Below are 26,497 nucleotides of genomic sequence, written 5' to 3' on the forward strand. Positions count from 1 at the left end.
AGGGTCGAACCCCGGCTGCATGCATGCCAGGCGAGTGCGCTACTGCTTGAGCCCCGTCCCCAGCCCCATTGCAATGATATTTTTAAAGAAAACTTACTGAGTCACCACTACTCTGAATGCTTCTCATCCTTCCAGGGATGGTGAAGTTCTGTGTTTTGAAACTGGACTTAGAGACACATAACTTTCACATTTGAGACCACATCCCCCCACCCCCCATTAAATGGGAGGTTCCTTGAATTCAGTGCATTAGTTTAGCATGATCTAATGAAAATCAATCACTTTGAAGTGGTTTATACAGCATCTAACCCATAGTGGGTAGTTAAATATCTGCTATCAAAGCACCACATTATTTACAACAAAAAGATACAAGGGGTTAATATTTTAAGAAGGTATTTGAGTTTTTTTGAGTTATTCAAGTTTTCAAGTTCTTTCCAACCCAGAAGAATAAAAAAGAAAATTTTAACCAGATGTTACCTCCTTTTTTCTTCCTTTCTTTTCTTTTTCTTTATTTTTTTCTTTTTTCTTTATTTTTTTTTTTTTTGACTTAGAGAATGTTTCTGCCTTGGAGGGCATAATAGGTCTCATCACACATTTAATGAAATGATTTCAAATATGCAAGGTATGCACACTTGGCAGAGTGACTGCATTAAATGATTTCCCTTCACTCCTCTTTATCTGTCCTGGTTGCTGTTGTACTCCCGTAGCCAAACCTCATATCTGACATATGATTGGCATGCAAGATATACAGATAAATGAATGAATGCATGCAGCTGATGCATGACAGAGCAAATATTCTAAGCCAGGTTTTTCTGGTCACAAGCCTGCATCCCACAGTTAAACAGTACTGACTTCTTTTGTTTAGAAATCGTGGTGGTATTTTCTGGTGCCATTCTTGGATCCTTGCTTTATTATTTCCATGGAGTGTCATTATCTGTGTTTTCATTTTCCTCACCAAGTGTCTATAGTTTTTCTCAGCAAGCTCCTGCCTCAGGGCAGGGTCATTCTTTGGATAGCACTGTATATGAGTTTAAGTGTCAAAAAGAAAAAAAAAAATATCCCCAAAAGAAAAAAAAAAGTATTCTGCTCATTGGCATCTATCAATTCTTGTGTGCAATTAGCAAATACATTTATAGATAAGGATCTTACAGAGATGTTTGAAATTATGCCCAAGGATACATAATTAATGGTAGAGTGGGTTCTACAATCTAATCAACTTGGTCCCTTCACATTCTTTTTAAACGAGGTAGGTTACAAATAATCAGTCTTCTGGCTCCCAGTCAATATTCTAAATTACAACAGTTGCTAAAGTCAATTATTTCAATTCTTTAGCCCAATCTTATTTTATAACCTAAATGTAGCAGGATTTGAGGCAAAGGAAAGAAATGTAAACTTTTGCTTTCCTCACCTTTTACTGAGTCCCGTGGTTACATCTGCTACCTAAGGATACCGCATAATTAACCATGAAGTGTCAAACAACCTGACACAGATGAATACATGTCATTTTGCAACCTACCTTACTTTTCAGAGATGCTGTCTTAAATTTTGTGCACTTGAATTTCCTCACCACTTCCCGTGTCTCCCCACTGGCTTTCCTACAAAAAGTAATCTGGTCCACCTGCCATTTTGTATGTTTAGGATCCAGCAAAGAATCCATTATGAAAATGACAGAACTGCCAGAAAGAATTACAACTTCACTGCTTAAGAAGTGCATGGCATCACTGAGGAGGCGGTAAGGGAGAGGAGCTAGAAAACGGGAGGAAGAACAGACATGAAAAGAAGCCCGCCCTGGGCTTTGCACCCTCCTTTTTCTGCGACCAGAAAAAAAAATTGTTGTGAATGGTTTCTCCATCCTCCAGAACATCATCCATGTTTGTTCTACAACAAGGTGCCTTACATCTCTTTCCATAATAAGAGGTGTGATGTTTGCCTTTCCTCTAGAATTGGTAGTGCCAAGAGTGAAGACCACATTAAGGATGATGAAGATAATGCCTGCTGTTTGTGGAGAGGTGAGTAGGAACTAACACTGTGTTAAGACTGTGCGTACATCACTTCAACCCTGTACATGGCACGTCCGTTTAGAGCCCCAAAGGACTTCCCATTGCCTTTAGGATAAAACCCAAGTATCTTCAAATAATTTATAAGACCCTCGGAGACTCCAGTTTTTAAAACTTTGTGCACTTGGCCTCTCTCTCAACCTCATCTTTCACCACTCTGCACCTTTTTGAAGTGGTCTGGTCTTATCTAATAATCAAAAATGTTCTATTTTCTTGTGTTTTGTTCTTTCTCTTGCCTTTGGGCCTTTAAACATGGTTCCTTGTAGCTATTTAAATACGTATTTTTTTGTGTTGTTAGATTTAGCCTCCATGAAGGCTGGCACCAGGCCTTCTAATTCACAGTTGTTTCACTAGCATCTGGATGAATGCCTGAGACATAAATCGGCTCTGAATAATTGAATCGAAATAAATTATATGCAAAAATCTATATATGAGTGTTTGCATTTTTTAGATGAGGAAACAGGTTCAGAGGGATTAAATAACTTGCTCAAATGGAGAAGCCAAGCTTTGAACTCAAGACTGCTTCTCAAACCCATGACCACAATCCCATGACAACATTGCCTTCTCAATGCCACTATTACAGGAAAAAATGAAGAAAATTAGCATAGAATATTTAACTTAGAGAAACATTGAGTAGATAAAGCAACCAGAATTCAGGAGGTTGATCTTCTTCAGATTTCAGAGCTACATGAAAGAATTTGGGCGTGCTTTCCCTTTCCACACTCTGAATGTGATGGTGTACCTTCCTAAAACATGCCTCCTGTCTCTCAACTAGTGGAGAAAAGGCGACTTATGGCTTGGTCTTTTGGTCATTCAGATGATCCGCCTGGAAAAAGAGAAAGTAAGTTTCTCATATTCCCAGAGACGTTTCCTAGGCAACAAAGCCAGAGCCAGAGACCATCCAAAGAGGAGACGTGCTACAGCCCCCATACGTTCTTCCACACTGATGCCCCTTCTGTAGGGCAGCAGCCAATGTGTTCACATGCCCTTTTAATGAGGTGCTGCTTAATGACTCACCTGCCCACAGTTTGCAAAACCATCCCTTTGAACAGTCAAAACAATAGCTCCAGATTCCTCCTCTGTGTTCAAATGACAGACCCAATGTGTTTAATCTATAGACTATACCAGAGTAGCAACTCTACAGGTGAAAAGCTCAGTAATTCCAATTATGTGGCTTGTCAAAAGAAAAAAAAAAAGTCTGATGATTAAATTAAACATTGATTTAAAAAAAAAATTCAGTTAGGCTAATATGCATAAAATAGCAGCCCCTGACACAGCTCTGTCTCTAAATAGATTTTGATGTTATTTAACATCTTAATCATGAATTTTATCATGTATAAAATGGGCTTATGAGTAATTATTAGGAATTTTTTTTTTTTGTGAGAAACAAGAAAACGCATGTAAAGTGAATGATTTGGGGCATATAACCAGCCTTTAAATGGTTAGGGATTATTTGGGTTTCTGAAAAAGTGCACACAAAGATTGAATGCTCTTCCTGTGCGTCTATTGGTTGGTTAAGTCGAGTGACAAAAGCAAATTGGTGTCCTGTTTGCTCCTGCCGTAACTAGCAGCATGTGCCGCAGACCCCTCCCAGCATGGGCTGTGTTCACAATACAATAAAGCCTTTGCCTGGCCTAAGTTGGCATGAGGCACACAGTGGGTACTCAAGAAACGCTTGTTGAAGCTGTCAACAATGGGATGTATAGGTAGTTCAAAGCCCTGTGGGATATGGCTCTTTGTCAGAAATTGTACCTTTCTAAGGTCATTAAATGAGTTCTTAAGAGAAGGCAGTAACAACGTGCCACTTGATTGTTTTGTTCAAAAGTACTTTCCAACTGTGTCACCCCACAAGCGGTGTTGTTCTTTGCTACACAACTGCATGACTGCCAGTCCATACTGGAAGATAGCTTTTCACAGTGGCTTGCTGGTCTTGTGTACACAGAAGGAAGAGGTTGGCTGCAGGAAGAGAGCTCAAGCAGGAGGAGCTTCCACCAACCACTCCAGCCTCTACAACACTGTTGTGTCCTGTTTTGCTGTGTGTGGAGGGGGCGGGGTGTGGAAAAGTGGGTAGATACATTTGTACCATCCATTCACCTTTAAAAATAGGTCCAAATCTCATTTAATTTAATAGAAAATTATTCTTCAGGCACAACTCAGTTCTCTTTTTTAAGTGTTTAATTCTTTGATCACCAAAACCTCTTTGGAGAGAATTAACATGGAAAATGTGTCAGTGACTATTTCCTTAAATTAAACCATTTCTGGCAGAGCCAAATCTTTTCTAAGAGTACAATACATTGTCTCTGGTATTTGCTCCTGAGTAAAAAAAATATATATATATTCCAAAGAGGAAAACCTAGAATAAATAACCTCCAAATACAAATTTGAAAAACTAAAACCAGTGACTCATGAATATTTGTAAATCGTTTCGATTTTGCTATTTTGATAAACAAACCCTGTGAAGTGCTAATTAATAAAAGATATCATGTCTTATTAACGTTCATATAGTAATTACCAAAATCACAAATCCATCTGCTAAGTAGTCAGCAAACAAGACAAATGACTGTGCTCAGTTAAACAGATTATCGAATGCCTTTGGGAGTACAATCTAATAGCCCCAACTAAACCATGAATCAGGCAGCCACTCCTTTTGCCACATGGACAGGCAGCAACAAGTCCACCTCCATGTGAGGCTGGCTCGGAGCAGAGGAGACGTCCCTGCTCCTCCCCCTCTCCAGGGACCCATTCATGCAAGTGCCAAGGCGGCCCATGCATCTTTCTCTTACAATCTTGTCCTGACAAGTAAGATTTGGTTTCTTCAAAGACACAAAGGAAAAGACACAAAAGATATCATCTAAAATCAAATGTAATCGCACTGGTGAGGCGCCTTAGCTAACGGTGGGGAAGAAATTCCATCTTCATGGGAACTTCTATGTCATTTCATCATTCCTTCCCTTTTTTCTGACATTCATTACCTGTGTGCATTCCACTTGTCCTCCTCTAGACAGTCATCTTAAGAACAGGGATCATGCTTTACTCTTCTCTCCAGCACAACAACTACTACTAACAACAATCATTGTTATGAAGATGACTATGATTTCTTGTGGTGATAAGTGTATGACAGTCACTTGGATGAGTGATTTAATTTATTGAACTTCGAATTCTTTCCATTTTGTTATTTGATGTTCAGAATAGCTACTAGAGGTAGGTTACATCCTTACTTTACACATAAGGCAAACGAGGCCAAAGAGACTAAGCAGCAGAACAGGGGTTAATTCCTAGGTAGAAAAGATTCTAAAGCCCATGCCCCGAAACACTAGGCTAAATTGTACCTGTCCCATGCAGTGTCTAGGTCAGAGCCAAGGACAGAGCAGACATTGACACACGCTGGTAGAAGGAAGGGATATTAGATCTTAATATCCACTCATTCCTACATCCCCTAAGGAGTCAAGGTTACTACTTTGTGTTTCTGTTTTCTGGTGTATTTTCCCAGGTATACATGATGTCAAGGGTTAGTATTAGTACTGTGTATCCAAAAAGGCCAATAAAACACTCCCCTTACCTGGTTTTTTTTTTACATAAATAAACACCTCTCCCGGGCTCTATCTCTTAGTTCAGTGTCTCTCAGGATGATATTCCCAATTGGGTACATTCGATGGCTTTTCATTTGTATTGGTGTTACTCACATGTTGGATTGCAAGCTAGGTGGTAGGAGGCAGCCCACTGTTCACGGCACCTCCTCCCTGCTCTCTTCAACATCCTAGGCTCTACAGACTCATGGGGTGGAGAGCTCAGGGCCTGCTGGCCACTGACTTCACAATAGTCAATGTTTCCTATTGGTGGGGGAGAGGGCTTTTGCTAGTTTAACCCTCTGTGCACACAGTATTCTCTCCCCATCCTATTAACAGTACCTGTGCTGCGTAGCCCACACGCTCTGCGGAAGCATATCCTGCTCTCAGCTCTGGAGTAGAACCCTGGTTTGTTTAAGGCAACCAAAACATCCCATTTGCCTTGCTGCAGTGATCGGCTCAAATCAGAAGACTCAGGTAAACCCAGAAGAAATAAAGGGGAGAGATTTGCTGGGACCCATGGAAGAATGCTTTCTAGTTCAAAGTGCTTTCAGGAAAGAGATTCTCTCTTTACTAGACATTCACATACAACAGGAAAGATCCAGAAGGTGCCAGAAATCATTTTGGAACTATACAGAAATCCAGTTTTAGGATAAGGAAAGATACCATAGAAGGATAAGAAGAAAAATGGGAATAAACTGCTTTTTGATGACATAAGTGAGCCATTTAATCAAGCCTTGTTCCAAAACTTGGACTATTTCCTGATTTTTGAGCTAGGTGAGAGTCAAAAATTTCTTGTTTCCGGTTAGACAGTTTTGAGCCAGATTTCCTCTGTTCGACACTAGTAAGCTAGGTTCCAGCCAATTCTATCTAAGGCAGGCATAAGGTCTAATTATGAAGAGAAAACAAGGTCACTAAACGAGTGGACCAAGAAGTGATGGCCGCGCTCACAAACAGGTCCACTCATCCTGGCACAATCCCACGCACACCCTTTTGGGTTTCACATATATTAAATATTTCCAAAAGCACCTGTAAATATCAGCTACTAAAAGATTGATGTTGTCTGAGACCCCCCCTGCCCCATGCTGCCTTTGCTGATAAGGACAACTGCCCTTGGAAGGCACAACTTTGTCATAAACAATCTCCAGCAGAGTGGAACCACAGCTGCCTCCTGCTGATGTGGCCGCTTAGACGGGATCTCTTGAATTTCTGGTGGTGAAGGGTGGGACCTTCCCAAAGGCCGGAGATTTGGGACTCAAGGATAGGAAAGAAGACTGGAACAGACAGCAGTGGATTTCCCAAAGGGGTTTATCCAGAGAATAAGAAAGTGGGATATTGTCATTCTTGCTTGTTATGAGAGAAGAGCTTGTCACCACAGGGCCTTGTGATCAGAAGGGCTCCTTCTCTGGTTGAATAATCCATAGTCATCATCTCGAAATTTAAAATAAGTTTTGAACAAGAGGCCCTGTGTTTTCTTCATTTTGGCTGGAGGCCACAATTATGCAGATGATCCCACTTATTAGAGATCTTTAGTTCCCTCCTTCCTAAGATCACACACGGTCAAAAAGAATAGAAATTCTGACAAAGACCTGTCTTAGGTTATCTGTATGTCTCCTATCTGTTCTATCAGTCCCCCCCCCCCTTGACTGCCTTTTTGGAATAGAATAAATATTTTTAGTGTGCCATTCAGTTCTCTTATAAAGTGTGTGTGTGTGTGTGTGTGTGTGTGTGTGATTTTCTCAGTAGCTGCTCCGGGATTGAAATATGCATTTTAATATGCTACAATCTCCTGAATTCAAATTTGATTCTGGGAAATAAAAACTTTCATTCCCTCCCTGCAGCTTTCGGGCTTTTGTTGTCACCTACATTATATCTATGTATGTTATAGACTGTGTCATGCTTGGAAAAAGGACAGAGAGATACCATGTCCCTGAAGTGCCTGTCTTCATTCCCAAGAACATAACCAAGTTAAGGGAACAAGTATGAGTCTCCTCTGGAATGTCCAGATCACTTAAGGGACACGGGCTTTCTTTAATGTATGCTGGGAACTGGGGCAACTTAGTGTTATGCGTAGAAAGCTGCTCTCTTGCATGTCAAGGTCCTTGGGATGCTGGTCAGATGATGGGACAAAGCAAGCAAAGCTCTTGCTGTCACTGTTTCTAACCTAAAAGGCACCTCTCCCTATGGTGATTAATGTGGAGCCTCAGAGCACTGTGCAGAGGATAAGGGTTCATCCAGCTGGCCACCTCTGGACAAAGCACCATGAGGGGTGGAGGTGCTATTATCTGGCTAAGTATGGAGGCATCCTGAGAAATGGAGGTGCTACTTGTCCAGTCCAACACCCCTGGACCTTCCCTGTAAGCATTTTTCAATAAGACTTATCCCTCAGATCCCATCTTCAGGTGTCTTCTTTGATCTTTCAGTAACTTATCCTTGTGCCCTAGCTCAACTGGGCCATGGACAGAACATAGACCCAACAACAAACTGTTAAAAGTACTTTTCATATAATCCTATGACTTTTCAATAAGGGTGGGAATGAGAAAAATATATTTATGAAATGTTTTAAAATAACTTGCTATTTTAGTAAGCTTTTTTTGCCAGGATGGGGGGCACTCATGGTTTCAGAGGTCTCAGGTCACAGGTGGGCTACTTCATTCCTCAGAGACTGAGATGAGGTGGAGGAAGGCAGCTGCAAACATGCCACCAGGAAGTTGTCTGTCTCTCTGTCTCTACTTAATAAGAGAGAGAGAGACAGAGACAGAGAGATAGAGACAGAGAGAGAGAGAGACAGAGAGAGAGAGAGAGAGAGAGAGAGAGAGAGAGAGAGAGACAGAGAGAGACAGAGAGAGAGACAGAGAGAGACAGAGAGAGAAACAGAGATAGTGTTTTTCTTGGAGTGGACGAAATGTATACCCCGTTGACCCAGCTCCTCCAGCCACACCCTAACTGCCTATAGTTACCACTCAGCCAACCCCTATCAGGGGATTAAGTGCTGATGGGTTAAGGCTCTCATAACCCAATCATTTCACCTCTAAACCTTCTTGTATTGTCTCATACATGAGCTTTTGGGGGGACACCTCATATATAAACCATAACACTTGCATATTTATCATTTGTAATTCTTTTAGTTTCTTCCTGTGGATTTGTGCTACCTTATCTTATCCTTTCTGAAGGATTTATGTGTTGTAAGATAGTTCTTCCAGCAACATATTTGCTTTGTCTTTGTTTATCTGTGACTGTCTTTATTTTGCCCTCATTTTTGAAAATAGTTTTGTTAGACACAGAATTCTTGTTTGACAGTATTTTCTTCCTGCACTATGGATATACCACTCTTCTACCTCCTGGCATTCATGGTTTGGGATGAAAATCCAGCTTAATTGTACTGTTGCCCACCTATTTAGTGTGAGTCACTTGCCTCTTGTTGCCTTAAAGATTTTTTTTCCTTTGGATTTGGCTTTCAGCAGTTCGATCATCATCAAGATGTGGATCTATTTGTATTTATCCTATTTGAGTTTCTTGGATAGTAGATTACTTCTGAAAAATGGAAATTGTGAAGTTTTTGACTACTATTTTTCAAGTGATTTTTCTGTTCCTTTGTGTTCTCTCCTCCAAGACTCAATTACATGGTTGTTCATATGTTAGATCTTGCCCCACAGGTTTCTGAGGTTCTGATTATTTTACTTCAACCTTTTCCTCTCTGTAGTCTTTAGGTTGGGGAATTTCTATTGATTTATAGTTTCTGATTCATCTTTTCTCTTAAACCTACTGTTGATCCCTCTTGGTGAACTTTTCATTATAATTCTTGCAGTCTTCTACTACAAAATTTCCATTTGATTCTTTTTAATAATTTCCTCATCCTTACTGAGGGTTCTTATATATTGATCTATTGTTATCCCTCTTTTCAAAATTCTTTAAATATGCTTTTTTTAGTCCTTTGAAAATATTTATAATAACCTCTTTGACACCTTTGCTAGAATCTAGTAACACTCAGTTTCTATTAACTACTTTTTCTTGAGAATGGGTCATACTTTCTTGTTCCTTGGCATGTCTCATAATTTGTTTTAAATAGGAAAATTTCAATCATATATAGCAGCTACTCTAATTTCTGATACTCTTTTCCTTGATGGTGGTGGTTATTGGTGTTTTGTTGGTAGCTTCCCTGGCCTAAATCTATGAAATCTCTTTCCTCTGTAGCTACTAATGCTTCGGCTCGAGTTTTAAAAGGTAAATATATACAAGAATGACCTACACATATCATTCTTGCATTTATTTTTAAACCTGGTTTTTTAAAAGCTAGATTGCTTTTGTGTCTGCATAGCTTCATGGTCAGATCATGATTATACTCCAGCTGTGCCCAAACATCATTAACTTCTAGAATTCCATCCCTTTTTGCGGGATCTGCTGGTAGGTAGAAGAGCATATTTAAATTCAGGCTATTTTCAAGGCTTGCTGAGTTTTAGTTTCTGCTGAATACTATCAATTCTCTCATGAATGAGTACTCAGGTTAGGCGTTAGCCAGAGCATATGAAGTAACTGTGGCCTCTTCAGTCTCCTCTGTAGGAGCAAAGCCTCAGCCAGCAATAGGCTGTCCTACCAGCAACTACAACCTCAGCCTGGGGGAGCTGATGGCCCTCCCAATTCACCCACTTCCAAGATAATGATTTCTACCTATACCTTTGCTGGGTATGCACATTGCCCACCTCTTCAATTTGAGTGAACTTCTGCAGAGAAGCTGCTGGTCATAATGACTTGCCCCACTCTGGCAGAACCTATAAACTAGGGGGAGGTGGCTTTGTGATGCATCAGACCAAATACCTCAGATTACCACAGTTTCTATGTGTAGTCCAGTGTTTCTTTTTCTTTTTGGTGTTTTGTCCAAGCTAGCCTCAAACTAGCTAGATCCTCTTTGCCTTAGTGTCCTGAGTAGCTGAGATTACAGATGTGTATCACTGCATCTGGCTAGCTCCAGTGGTTTTAAAGGTGTAAACACTTCTCAGATTGTCGTATGACTTGGTTGGTTTCCAGAGCATGAAAGAGTTGTAGTTGTCAATTTTCCCCTGCTTCATAGTGCATTTTGGGAGATTTCTCAGTTTTTTCACACACCCATAGCTAAAAGTCCCACACTTGGCCTTGGGTTTTGACTTTTCTCATTTTCTTTTTTTTTCCCTCTTGGATCCCCTTTCACCCACCTGATTCCAATATATATGGATGGCTCAAGAGCAATACAGTTTTGCACATGTAAGATAACTTCAGCAACAAATCTAACACAATAGACAACACAAATTAACTTTTGGCAAGTTGAAAACATTCAGTGAACTCTTCAAACCCCATTTGCTGTGTGCCCTTAGTTTCACAGCTTTTCCTCTAGGCAAGGAATGGTGAGTAGCTACTGTGACTCTGCTTGCTGGCCCTCAGTGCTCCACATATGTAGCTGACATCTCTAATCCATTAGCACCTGCTTTCCCACTAAGCCCAGACGGTGGTCTCAGACTCCTCCTCAGACAGAACTCAGGCAGCCATGGTTTAGGATATGAGGCCCCTTTGCCATTTCTTCAAGTCTCCAAGCCTAAAATTTATAATTCTTCACACCATCTTCCCTGCTTACACCCACCAGTCAAGGCTCTGGGTTGGTTTCCTGAGAAATAGTTCCCTTTTTACTTGGACACAGGCTCTTAGTTTCTCTGGTTTAGTTTTTCTCCTGGAACTCTCCACTCATGTCCTTGTACATTTCATCCATTTGCCTGACTCTCAAGTATCATTAGTTTCTTCCCCAAACTTCAGCTCTTCACATATCATCTCTACTTGGAAATCTTAAAAGCATCTCCAAGTCACTGTGCCCAAAACTCATTTCCCATTGAAATTTCTTCCAACTGTAGCTATCAGCCTATTACCTCACACTGCACCGCAGGATTGACGTATTCATTATCCTCATTGCGTAGCATCTGTTTCCTCCCTCTCTAGAACATAACTCAAAAAGAATGCAGATTTTTTTTTGTTTGTTCACTGACATATCATTTTACAATTTCCAAAAATGTGTCTCACACATAATTGGCATTCACCTGTTGAATGAATTAATCAGTGGGTCTATGGTTCTGATGTAGTTGGGTGATTTTGAAAAAAAAAAAAAACTTTAAGGGGAAAATAGTTCAAGGCAATGACAAGAGAATCTCTCTGAGAAAGACAAATTCATGGTATTAAGGAAGAAGAAGAAAAAAAGAAAAAGAAAGAAGGGAGGGAGGGAGGAATGAATGAATGAATGAATTTGGTTGGGAAATGAAGGATAGTATATCCTCATCTTGGGAGTCATGGGGCATATGATCATAGTTCTTAGAAATCTTCTGTAGGCAAGTGACTGGACTGGCTTAATTTTTAATTTTAGCACAAGAGCAAACGTTTAAAAAAGTTTTCTACATCACAACATCTAAGGAAAACAAGTAGCAGTTTTGAGCGCAGGCTCTGAAGATAAACCACCTGGCTTTGTATCTTAGTTTTGCTGTTTACCAGTTATTTCATCTCTATTCCTTATCTCTATTATCTGTAAAATGGGGATGGTATTTATATCACAGATCTGGGTTAGGATTAAATAAGATATGTACAAGAATCTAATACACAATTAGCATTCCCACAACTTTGAAAATTAAACAAGCATTGGGATGCCAGCAAACTGCCAGGTATTAGCCTAGATGCTGGGGGTACAGAATACACAATGGTCCTTGGCCACATGGAACTTTTATAGATAGGAGACGGGCTAGAAACACATAACCTAGTAAATAAATATTTTCTGACTACTGACTCCATTAGGAAGAAAATAAATCAGGGTTTTGCTCTAGAAGAGGGGAGGAGGGAACTGTTTTAGGATGGATATTCCAGAAGTCTTTTCAGAGAAGAGAGTGCTTTCCCAGAGAGCTGAATAGTGGGGGGCAAGTCAAGCAGCGACCTTTGGAGGAACACAAGGAAGAATGAGGACAGAGGTGTAAGGGGGGAGTAGGCTTAGCTCGTTTAAAATGAGAAGAAAAGCCCGCGAGGCTGTTCCAGGGACGTTCATGAGAGAAATAGCCTCTTTTGGCTTTAAATAACACCAAAACCATGGGGACTTTCGAAGGTGATAATTCCTCAATTTATAATCCCTTTTATTTTGGAGGAAGGAGAGTGAATCTAGAGAGATCCAACAATGTCCCAGTGCTGCAAAAGGAAGAAGGACACAATTATCCTAGTCCTGGGGTTCGGGGAGAATTGATCACCCTGTTTGAATGTGTTTCCCACATCACGGTGGTGATCTTTGCTCTCCACCACCCACAGAAAGGGAAGGTGGGTTAAAGTGGATATTTGCTATCAACTCTGAGGATTAGGGGATATGAATTTAAAATGCAGGAGAAATGGCCCATTTGTGATGGTTCAGAGGTTATGGTTCCCCTGGCCCCCAATTTGCTCTCATCTTTGTGGAAGCCGATGTTTCCTTCTCTTAGTTGCCATGTTAGCAAAAAAATTTATTTTATATATTCTCTCCCCACCTTCCTCTTTTGGGAAGGCAGAGACCACAACCTGTCAGGTGTAACTTAACATCCAGGAAAAGGCTCATCAAATAGCACATGCTTCCTTTTTAACTTGTAAAAACACAATTGCTCACCATGCCATAATTCAGTCCTTTCCCCAACATAAAACCTTCCTCACACGCCCAGTGAGTGTAAAATGCTCATTGATGTTCGTTTGGCCTTGCCAAAGTAGCCTGAAATTTCTGCTCCCTGATGTGTCAAGGATCAGTTTTTAATGCTCTTCTTAATGACTATAGTTGAAAGGAGGAGAAAGTGATATCTCTGTAACCCAAACCAGAGCCTTCTACAATGCATTGGCCAGTGGCAATAGGATGAGAATGTTTTCTGTGGGCATGCTTTTGTTTCCTAGCTTAATGCTTCTGAATGTAGAACCAGCCTGTTGGCTATTCTTCTGCTAGACAATGGGAAATCCAGGTAAGCAGACAGCTGACCTCCCCACAGCTCTGAGACAAAATTTCCTAAGAACGCACAGTAAGTCTCCTTGGAACTGTCCAGAAATAGCCCCTTTCTCAAAAATCTCTCCTTTCTGAATGGGCAGCATGCTCTCAACTGACCGGAGTTCAGTCAAGGTACCTGAAAACCCCAAGACAAAGACTTAGTTTAGTATTTTTTTTTAAGGGAATTTACTCAGATATCTTCTTTCTCCTTTCTCAAATTCTTGGCTTTTGAGGCATTAATTTTTCCTGGCAGAGGTTAAGCAAGAAGCTTTGAAGGGAAAATTCAGGCCCCCTTTAGCTTTCCATTAGTAGATGTGGGAAAAGCTTGGGTAGGTGGTTGAAAGGATTGAAACTGTCCACTTAGTTGGAGAATTCTCTAGGTTTAATTGGCCCCACCTTAGCCTGGTCTTCCTGTACCATAGGTAGAGTTGACATAGATGAGAAACAAATCTTAATTATCTTTTATTTTTCAGTACTGAGGATTGAACCCAGGGGCACTCTACCATTGAGCTACATACCCAGCCCTTTTTATTTGGAGACAGTGTCTCACTAAGTATTACATGGTAGCCTCAAACTTGTGATCCTCCTGCCTCAGCCTCTTGAGCAGCTGGGATTACAGGTGTGTGCCATCATGCCTGGCTATCTTAATTATCTTGATGACTGAATAATAAAAAAGTTGTTTCCCTAAGTCTTCAGTTTAGACCACAATTTAGACAGAATGTGTTTGAATGCATGCATATGTACATGTCTGAATGAATGGAATAATCCAAACTTTTCTTCAACCTTGAAGCAGTTTATCCTGGTCTGGTCATTAGCGGCTACCTGGAATATTTCCTTCCATTATACTCTAGGCATTGGGAAGATTTCAAACTCTTTGAACCTTCCTTAGTATGTACCAAGTTGTATGGACTGGCTCAACCCATTCATTCACTGACTATCCACATGACTTCAATCCCCCTCCCTGTTTTTTATCCTTATACTAATTCAAAATCATCCCCAGGGATTGGGATTCTCAAATTCAGATCCTGTTGTGTTCCAGAGTTTATCAAGTTATCAACCTATCCTTCAGCTTCCTATCCTGGTTTTAAGGAGAAATTGAATTACCTAAGATATCAAATCTTTGGACAATAGATGCCATAAAGAGACAGAGGAGTCTGGTGATCCTGGTAGCTACATCCTTTCCTCTCTGCTGAGTGCTTCTTTATGCACATCACATTTGTGATCATGGTAAACAAGGTCACAGATCAGTGAGAAAAGGAAAACAAACCACCTAATGCATACCAGGAGATGCCTCATGCTGAAGGGCATACTCTGAGGACCCCGTGAGAAGCAGGGCAGGCAGAGAGAGCTTCATCCATCAGGGGCTTTACAGCTGCAGCAGAGAAAAGAGGCCCTGAGGATGTGGAGGGCAGACGTGGAAATGGTGCTTCTTTACCTGTTCCGTTCAGCATGTTAAAATGTCCATGTGGGAATTACATTGTATGCTGTTTTAATTATAGCTGGTTGTATTCCACCTTGGAATTGTACCTAATTCTGTGTGTGTGTTTTGAGAATTTCTGATTTTTAAAGAATATTCTTTGCTTTAGGAGTGGAGGTTTTAAGTGAAAGGGATTGGAAAATCATCTCATTGGATAAATTGTTTGCTTGTCAAGTTATTTCCTAAGGTTTTTCTTTCTTTCTTTTTTTTTCCAATTAACATATTAGATCCTTGAGGAGTATTCTGGATAAATGCCCAAGTTGCTCTTTGGTTAAGTAGAATAGCACAAAGTCTGTATCCAGGGAACCCAATCCTCTGATTAGGAAGCAGGTCAAAACTGCACCTTAATTATTTCTTTAAAAATTAAAAGATATTTTATGATAGGGCTTCTTCCCCCCCACCACCACATTTTCCATTAGATAAATGTTTTGGCTACGGTGCTAATTTCTTGAGGAAAAACAAAAGAAAAAAAATAAATCCTGTTATCAACCACACTTGGGATCCTATTAATGACCCTTTGCTTTGTTCTGATACTTTCCACGTCAGGCAGATTAACAAAGCTTCCAGAGCGAAGCAAAATGAAACACATGTAAAAGCATGTGACTTATTGTGACAAACAAAAGCTCTGAGATATCCTGGACTTATAAGGGGTAATTTTTCACAAGTGAAAATCAGTGTGTGCATGTGGGGGATGGTGCTTGGGGAAGGCTTTGACCTCAAAGAATGTATGTGTAGTTTCTTTGTTTTTAATTTTAACTGTATATGTAATTTAAAAACTAAATATTTGAAGTTGAATCTTATTTCATTAAAGCTGAAAGAGAAGGCAGAGAATTTTTTTTTTTTAAGAGTGAAAGGTGAGGCAGGTGTGGTGGTGAGTGCCCATAATGCCAGTGGCTCAGGAGGCTGAGTAAGGAGGATCACAATTTCAAAGCCAGCCTCAGCAATTTAGTGAGGTGCTAAGCAACGTAGCAAGACCTTGTCTCTAAATAAAATATAAAAAGAGCTGGGGATGTGGCTCAGTGGTTAAGCAACATAAAACACATTGTTCCCGATCTCCAGTTGGTAATGTCTGTAAATAGGTAAGACCAGTTCGGATGGATGATTAGGGAGAAGGTGAGCCTTGCCATTGGTATGGGAAGACAGAAGACTCATCACATGTGAAGCATTTCTACTCCACCAGTTGCCATTATTGATTGAGTCATCCTGCTGTGTCCTCCTAAATTTCACATGTGAATCCCGATGCATGGTGATGTATAGGTGGGGGCCTTTGAGAGATGGTTGGTACCCAGAGATGCTTGTCTCCCTCCATGATGTAAAGACCCAGCTAGAAGGCTCTGTCTATGAACCACAAAGCAGGCCCTCATCAGACATTACATCTGCCAGCTCCTTGATCTCCAACTTTCCAGTCTCTGGAACTGTGATAAATAAATTTCTGTTGCTTTTAAGCCACAATTTTGTCATGGCAGCACAATTGGACTAAGATCAACGTCTAATGAAAGATGATGTAACTATGCCATATGGCCCATGTGAACATGGGGGAAGACCAGGTAGTGCTGGGAACACTTAGTGGGGACCACCCAGCTTCTTTTTTATTTTTCATTTGTTTTAATTAGTTACACATGATAGTATAATGATCTTGACATATCATAAATTTGAATCAAATGGAGTATAATTTATCATTTTTCTGAGCGTACAGGTTACAGAATCACATTGATCATACAGTCACATGTATACATAGCAATAATAATGTCTATTTTATTCTGTTGTCTTTCCTATCCCCCCTTCCCCTCCCCTCCCCTCCCATCACCTCTCTCTACCTAATCTAATGTGACACACTTCTTTTTTTTCCCTTCACATCATCATACATGTAATCTGTATAATGATGAGGGTTTCCTTCCATCTCCCGTGCAATTCCCCTTCTCCTTCCCATTCTCTCCCACCTCTCTTCCCTATTTAGTGGTAATCTTTTTCTCATGCTCTTTCTCTTTATCCCATTGTGAGTCACCCCCCTTATATCAGAGAAGACATTCAGCCTTGTTTTTTAGGGATTGGCTAACTTCACTTAGCATAATCTGCTCTAATGCCATCCATTTCCCTGCAAATGCCATGATCTTGTTATTTTTTAGTGCTGAGTAATATTCCACTGTGTATAAATGCCACATTTTTTTTATCCATTCATCCATTGAAGGGCAACTAGGTTGGCTCCACAGTTTAGCTATTGTGAATTGTGCTGCTATAAACATTGATGTGGCTGTGTCCCTGTAGTATGCTGTTTTTAGGTCTTTAGGGTATAGTCCGAGAATGGGAATAGCTGGGTCAAATGGTGATCCCATTCTCAGCTTTCCAAGGAATCTCCATACTGCTTTCCAAATTGGCTGTACCAATTTGGAAATTGCAGTTCCACCAGCAATGTATGAGTGTACCTTTTTCCCCACATCCTCGCCAGCACTTGTTGTTGTTTGACTTCATACTGGCTGTCATTCTTACTGGAGTGAGATGGTATCTTAGGTAGTTTTAATTTGCATTTCTCTAATTGCTAGAGATGGTGAGCATTTTTTCGTGTATTTGTTGATTGATTGTATATCCTCTTCTGAGAAGTGTCTGTTCAGGTCCTTGGGCCCATTTGTTGACTGGGTTATTTATTTTTTTGTTGTTTAACTTTTTGAGTTCTTTGTATACTCTAGAGATTAGAGCTCTATATGATGTGTGAGGGGTAAAAATTTGTTCCCAGGATGTAGGCTCCCTATTTACCTCACGTATTATTTCTCTTGCTGAGAAAAAACTTTTTAGTTTGAATTCATCCCATTTGTTGATTCTTGGTTTTAACTCTTATGCTATAGGTGTCTTATTAAGGAATTTGGGGCCTGAGCCCACGTGATGGAAATTAGGGTCTACTTTTTCTTCTATTAGATGCAGAGTCTCTGGTTTGATTCCTAGATCCTTGATCCGTTTTGAGTTAACTTTTGTGCATAGCGAGAGAAAGGGATTCAATTTCGTTTTGTTGCCTATGGATTTCCAGTTCTCCCAGCACCATTTGTTGAAGATGCTATCCTTTCTCCATTGCATGCTTTTAGCACCTTTGTCTAATATAAGGTAGTTGTAATTTTGTGGGTTGGTCTCTGTGTCCTCTATTCTGTACCATTACCACCCAACAACTTCTGGGGATGGTGCTGACCTGTCAAGAAATAAATTTCCTGAGTAAGTGACATGTAGTTGACTCATGTGAAGAAGGACTGACAGTGAAGGGGGAAGTAGAAGAGAAATAATGGTATGCCGAGGGTATGCTGGAGGAACTAAAAGGAACTTGCTATGTCTTTGATGTAAAATTTGGAAGAAGTCAGTAGAAAACATGAGGGAGCAGATCTTGGAGTCATGCTGACTTGATTTGAGACTTGATTTCTGAGGTCTGCAGGCTTAGAATCAGTCGGAGCTGGGTTTGATTCCCATTTCCAGATTTCCCCAGCACTTTTAGGCTAATTACTTCACTTTAAGCATCATTTGCTTATCTACATAATACAGATTTACCTCCTTCAGGTGATTACTTAGAAAATGAGATGGTGGAACATGTCTGCATCTGAGAAGCTGGAGGTATTCAGTAAATGGGAGTGATAGGTGTTCCTTTTACTGCAATGGCATTCCAACAAAGAGTAATGTCTTTTTATTTTTGGACTAATATCTACTATTTATTGGACAATTTGCAAAGCACACCCTATACATTATTTATTTCTCATGAAAATCCTATGAGGTAGATAGTACATCCAAATCTTACAGATTAATGCAGAGTTTCAGAAAGAATAAGCCATTTGCCCACTTCCTACTGCAAGGGATAAGCCAAACCATAATTTGATCTTAATCTGTCTCACTGGAGGATGATCTTTACAGGGATAAAATTTATCATCATGTATGTTTTCAAAGAAAATCAGAATCACTTTATTTTGGAATCACATATAGGGTTGGTGTCATCCTTGTCTTAGAGAATATAAGCTCTACTGCCAGCAGTGTAGGAGATCAGTAAGGCTGGATGTGTCAGAAGTTTGGGTTGGGATTCCTTCCTCATGTATCTCAGTTGCTTATTTTTTCTCTTTTGGGGGATAGTAGTGGAGATTGAATCCAGGGGGGCTTAACCACCAAACCATAACTCCAGCCTTTTATATATATATATGAAGGTTTCTCTTTTGGGCTCAGAAAGAGAATATATAGATATAGATATAGACATAGATATATAGATATAGTTTTTTTTTTTTTGAGACAGTACCTTGTGAAGTTCTTAGGGCCTTGCTAAATTGCTAAGGCTGGCTTTGAACTCATGATCCTCCTGCCTCAGCCTCCTGAGCTGCTGGGATTACAGGCGTGCAATACTGGGACTGGACAGGTGTTTATTATTTATGAGAATTTAATCCTGTCCTTTGTTCTGAGATGGCACTTTCCAGTATAAGCAGTGAAGCCACTTGATAAAATACCACATTAGGTATTGTGGCCATCCATTATTACACTCGTTGTCCTGGTCATTCATGCTGCCCAGTAAGGTCCCCAAATCAAAATCACCGACTCCCTCTGAGTGGGAATATGGAGTAAATGAACTAATGGCCATATGATGGGTTATTAGTATGTGAACTGTCTTCTTTTTTATCATCCTTAAGAACTCTTGTAAGCAGTAAAACAAAAACAACCAATCCTAGGCAGTTCTTATTAAGGATGGTTTCTTTAAAAAAAAAAAAGTGTGCCTATTGAGCTTCTTACAGCTCTTCTGATTGCTTTTCACATCACAAGTTTCAAACAAACAAGAGCTCTTTATAGAGAGTAGGAGGGCACTCACAAAGCGAAAAAGCTCTTTCTGAGCCAAAAAGAGAAGCCTGTTGTCTAAATTCTTTTCATCCCCAGGGCTGTGGACTTGTACTCTCTGTGAACACAGCAACACACCTGTACTGAGAATGAACTCCATACCAGGCAACTGTGGATCGTGGCAATAGGCATACACTTAGTGCACTCTTGGAGATCATTGGTCTTCTAGGAGAAACAAATAGCCAAAAAACTAGGTTACTGGATAGTACCTGTGCTAAATGCTTAATATGCTTTATTAGTGTCCACCCACCAAATAACCCTTTGAACCAAGCAATATTAACTTTCATTTGCAGATTAAAAAAAAAAAATTGAGACAAAACTGAGATCAAGTTACTAGTAACTTTGCCAAAAACACTGAAAGGTGAGGAGCGGCAGAGCTGGGATTGGGCTGAGCAGTCTTAAGGAGTTTTGCTTTAGAACTCTAGGTGATACCTACCCACCTCCCTCCTCAGGGTATGTAAATAGTAGGAGTGTTAAGTGGTCCCTCAAGTCCTAAGTACAAGTGCTATGGAAACAAAGAAGGACAGTGCTTTGACAGAAGGCAGGGAAAGAGAGATGGAATCAGAGCAGCATCTCAAGGAGGGTTTTAAAGGCTAAGTAGGTGTTGGCCATATGAAGAGCAGGAGAAAAGAAGGCATCCTCTGAATTAAAGGAGCAGCCTTACACCTTCACAGAGACTTAGAGAGGAGGATGTCTTCCAGAAACCGCAGGCAAATCACTATAGCTCTCGGTGATCTCTGACAATGAAGGAAACGTGGGGCAGATGATCTAAGATTCATGTCTGTTTGCCTTCTTCATGGACCATATTTTTATTTATTTATATTCTGCCTATTCCACAAAGGTTTTTGAAGTAGAACTCATTACATGGTTTCTATGCGGTGACCTTCCTAATTAAGTTTTTCTCAGCACTGTCATGTTCGTCTTTGTATTCCCTGAGCCATATGCAGAGAGACTTGAATAAAAGTTGAATTGAATTTACATACTCTGAGCTCACTCTTAAGTAGTTAGCAAGGGCAACTGGTCCCAGAAGCTTGGTGGGTGGTAAGGAAAGCTGGGCCAACACTGAAAATTGCTTAGACTGAGCTACCATATTTCAAAGAATCTAAGATGCTATTGATTATGGGGCATACTGTGACTTTTGGAGCTATTAATGGAGAAAATCCTGCAAATTAAATTCTAACACAATAGAAAATCACCATCTACTGCAAGATTCAATCTGACTTCAGATATGTTAAACATTTTTTAAAAAAGTCTTTAATGAGAAAAATACACAGTGATGATACTGTTCCTCTCTCTGAAGAGTCAGAAATAAAAAAAAAAAGATGAGACTCTCTGGAGAAAAAATGAGAACTCTTACAGCTTTCTGGATGGTAATTTGCCTAACAATCTATACCCCAAAGATGCTTCAAGGACTTTGACTACCTAGGTAGTTATACCTCTTGGAATTGAACACAAGGAAATAGCATAAAGTCCATAAGGCTGTCATCACAGAATTTATATAGGTCGCAGCAAGAACCAAAGAAGAAATAGCCTATGTTATTTTTAAAAAATATTTTTTAGTTGTAGATGGACACAATAGCTTTATTTATTTATTTTTATCTGGTGCTGAGGATCGAACCCAGTGCCTCACACATGCTGGGCAAGTGCTCTACCACTGAGCTACAGCCCCAGCCGTAGCCTATATTATTTACATCATGTTAGCATTATAAAATAGATTAAGATGAGGATGGAGAAACATTTGTGTAAGTGGAAATATATGATACATTACATTTTAAAAATCAGATAATGAAACATTTCTTACAGGATGAAATTACTGTTATGAATGAAAATATATTTAATTTCATATTTATGTGGGAATAAATTCTTGAATTATATAATATCAAATGTTAATAAAGGTTGGATCAAGGGATTTTAGTTGATCTTTCTCTTCCTTTACATCGTTAAACCAAATATTGGTTAGATATGCTTTTAAGTAGATAGCATGCATATGGATAATGGAAAATGAACCACTTTGACTTAGAAACTTCATTTTCTGTGAAGATGGCTACATCTTTCCTATCTCATAAATGAGCCCAGTCTCCAGATGGTTCAAACTGAGACCCTGGTTAAAAGCGTGTGGAGGGCCAGGTGTGGTGGAGCACGCCTCTAATCCTAGAAACTCAAGAAGTTAAGGCAAGTTCAAAGCCGGTCTCAGCAATATAGAGAGGCCCTAAGCAACTTAGTGAGGCCCTGTCTCAAAATAAAATGTAAAAAAGGGCTGAGGATGTGACTCAGTGGTTTAGCCCCCTTGGGTTCAATTCCAGATACAACTAGGCCAGAGGGTCTAGGGAACTACACTTTATGACACAATCTTAGCCTGAGGATAGGTATGATCCCTGAGTACACCGTGGAAAGTTCCAGGTCTCAAAGTGGTGGTCAGATGTCAAGGTTAGGCCTCAATTTTACCATGGCTAAGTCCTCTGGGTCTGACTCCAAGTACCACATTGTTACAATCTCAGTTTTTTCAAGTCATTTATAATTCTTCACAAAAGATGTCATTTCCTCAAATATATATTTTTGGGGTCAAGACCCCATTTTAAAGATAGAGTGTGACATTTTGACTATATTTATTTATGAGGTGAATTTATCTTCCAGGTTTACACAGGAGGCATTTATTTTTGAATGGCCAACCTAGAATTCCTTCTTGAATAGGAAAGACTGTAGCTATACACAGTAGTTGTGTATTTTATCCCCAACTGAGTGAGTTGCCTTTTTGATAAATTTTTCAATACTGTTTTATATTTTCTGTATTTATGGCTTGCTTTAAAACATAAACTGTCCTTATAGTTTCTAGCATTATATATCTAATACTTCCTTAATTTAAAACTCAGTTTATGTAAAATTTTGTTTTATAATCATTTTATTTACTTTAAAAAAATATATTGTTTTAGTTGTACACGCACACAATGTCTTTATTTATTTTTTTATTTATTTTTATGTGGTGCTGAGGATCGAACCCAGGGCCTCATGCATGTGAGGCAAGTAAGTGCTCTACCACTGAGCTACAACCCACCCCAACCCTATTTACTTATTTTTAAGTTAGGTTTGTCCTTGCTTTCTGTCAGCTCTGCAAAGTTTAAGCCATTTGTAATCTTTGAATATCTCTGTAGTATCAATCTATTCACCCATATATCTATCCTTTGTATGACAATTGTAACCTGACAAAGTAAAGCACAGATTTCAAGTGGCACAGAAGCCCAAGCCAGGGAGAGATGGATTAACATTGGGGTTTAAGGATATTGTAGTAGGCAGCTACTGTTTGTCTTTTTTTAAATTAGTTTCCCTCTCTCTGAATAACAACACTCTACATTGACAAATTTTCCACCCCACATTGTCTTAATAGGGTTTCCAGTTTCAGCAGTCTATACTCCTGGTTGCAGATCCAAGCTAATCAGAGTACCCCATCCTGGTTAGGATTACCTCAGGTATCAACACCTAATCCAAGCCCAACGGTCAGAGAATTCTCTGAATATTTGTGTGTGAACACTGAAAAAAGGAGAATTTTTCTCTTCTTTCATATTGGATCGTGAGCCATGGGAACAAAGTCAAGAAGTGAACCTATTGTTCTTCAAGTTCCGGCCAGACAGGAAAAGTCCATTTGCAGAAGGGACATAAGGCCACTTCCCAAGAAGAACAGAGCAAAGAGGAGGCATGGTGACAGACATATTTAATGAGTTTTGAGACTAAATTTCACTTCCACCCCTGAATTTCCTAACCAAATCCCTTCCCCTCTTCTAGTATAATCTTGTTGAGTTTCTATCATTTGAAACTATCCAAGTTCTTAACTAATCCTTAGCCCCTTGGATTATCTTCTAAATCATGCTAAGTACACACTTATGTTCTTTATGCACATAAAGTTGGCTGTGCTCAAATTCTTTATTGTAAAAGTATCTAAATAGATATAGTTTTATCAAAATGACATTATAGTGCTAAAGAAATATGAGTGACTTCAGCCCAGTCCTATATTTTCCATTAGATATAGCCTTCCCATGGACATGTGACTTGTCCAGTCCTCCGCCTTGGTGTTCCGACTTTGGTCCTGATCCGACATATTTATTCACTCCTGATGCATTTAGCTATTCGGTTTACTTTGCCAAGGTCCTAACAGAGTCCAAAAGCTTGGGGGTTTTCAGAGTCTTGCCTTCTTTGTTCTTATCATAGACCATAATCAAAGAAAATAATTATGAAGCTACATAAAATGCAATAAGATTTTTCAGAAACCAGGCTGAGTTTAGAAGGCAGCAGGAATACGGGACACTCCTCTTCCCACCCTCTCTCCTCCAAAACAAATGCCATATGTCTGTTCACAATGCATTCTGGCTCACTGCTATGTGGTTGACCTTCGATACTGAAAAGATGCCAAAACACTTGGGACCTAATTTTCTTTTCAGCTCATTGTTGCAGTCATATTTAATAAGTTTGAGGGAAAAAATGGAAATGATGACAACTGGGCCTGGAATTCTTTAAAGTAGTCCATCCATAAGACAGATCTCTGGACACTCCATGATATTTGTGACGGTTCACAGAGGGAAGAGTCTTTTGGGGGCCTTGGGAAATGATGCTTCTGTTGTTTGGGAATGTGTTCAGAACCACTTGGGCATTTAGGTGATCTGTAGACCAAATAAGACGTAGGACATTTTCACTTCCTTTTTCTATGTATCATTCATTCAATTCCTGGTAATTATATTAGATGCAGAATGGCTTATAGAAATGCTTGCTAGTCCATGTGTGGCTTGGTGGAATGGCAAACCTTCTTACTACGGGTTACACAGTAAAAGGAATTTCCCCTCAAAATTAAAATAGCTTCTGCATTGGTTTCCTAGGGCTCTGTAACAAAGTACCAGAAATTGGAGGATTTCACAGAAATTGATGGTCTCATAGTTCTGGAAGCCACACGTTCACACTCAATGAGTCAGCAGAGCCATGCTCCCTCTAAACTCAAGGGGAACATTCCTCCTCTCCTCTTCTAGCTTCTGACATTTGCTGGTATCCCTTATTGTAGATGTATCACTCCAATCTCTGCCTTCATGGGCACATGGCCACCTTCTGCCTTTGTGTCTTCTGCTTATGAGGGCACCAGTCATATTGGATTAGGGCCTACCCAAATCCTGTGTGACCTCATTTTAACTTGATTACACTTGCAAAAACTACTTTGGGTTTTTGCAAGTATAATCAAGGTTACATTTTGAGGGACTGTGAGTTAGGACTTCAACATAACTTTTCAGGGGGCAAAATTCAACCCATAACAGCTGTACATTGCCTCTGATTACAACACTCATATGTGCTTGTTGTAAAATTATGAAGGGAAGCATAAAGAAGAAATTAAAAATCATCGAGACTTCTCCCACAGAAAATATCCTTGTTAACAACTTGTGAACATCTTTTCAACTATTTCTCAAACTCATTTTTTTTTCTTTGCCATCAGAGATGAAAGTCAAGTCCAAGGACAAAGGCAGTTAAAGATGTCTGCAGTTTTATGCAAATGATAATAAATGATGCTGTGATGTAGTTCTATCTCTGTCTAGTTGCACTTATACAGCAAAATATAAAAAGAAAATATGATTTTATATAATATATATCTCCACCAATTATATTTGAGAATGAGGTGTGGTGGTACACACTTGTAATCCCAGCAACTTGGGAGTCTGAGGCAGGAGGACAAGTTCAAGGCCAGCCTGGGAAACTTAGTGAGAACCTATCTCAAAATAAAAACTAAAAAAGGCTAGGAGTATAGCTCCATGATAGAGTACCACTGGTTTCAATCCCCAATACCACAAAAGAAACAGACAAAATATGAGAGTTCTAGTTTCTTCCTCTTACTTTGTCCCATAGATTGTAAGTATTTATAAAATACATAACTTTAAATTTATGAAGATTTACAAATGCATTCTTTTAGAAATTCCAAACCGTAATTCATTTTATTCTTAGGTAATTAACATGAATTCATAATTTTGCTTAGTATCTTTGTAATTTTTTAAAATATTTTTACATTTTCCCCCCACAGTGTTGAGTATTGAACCCAGGGCCTTGAGAATGCTAGGCAAGTGCTCTACCCCTGAGCTATATCCCAAGGCTGGTGAGTGATCCTGTCTATTTTTACATATTTAGTTATTATTCAATGGAGATTAAGCCTAGGGCCTTGTGCATGATGTCTTAATTTTTAATTCTGACTCACCTATAATTGTGTGTGTGTGTGTGTGTGTGTGTGTGTGTGTGTGTGGTGTGGAACTATAATCCAGAAATTCTGATGAGTCCAATTTTATTTTATTTTTATTTTTAATTCATACTAAAACACTGTATTCTATAGGAATGTGAACCAGGAAATTTAATGTGTTTTCTGATTCCCTTTCCAAGGGATCAGGTTTATTTAATAAAAGACTTTGTGCTAATTCACAGAAAAATGCATGCTCAAAAAGCAATCAGGGAAACAATGTTGAGCAACTGGAAATAAGCAGTACTTTTAACTGCAATATTTGTTGTTAATTGAATTTATCTTCATTCTGGCTAAGACTGTACCCTTTCTCACCCA

Source organism: Urocitellus parryii, chromosome 1, assembly GCF_045843805.1.
Source record: "Urocitellus parryii isolate mUroPar1 chromosome 1, mUroPar1.hap1, whole genome shotgun sequence".
NCBI lineage: Eukaryota > Metazoa > Chordata > Mammalia > Rodentia > Sciuridae > Urocitellus > Urocitellus parryii.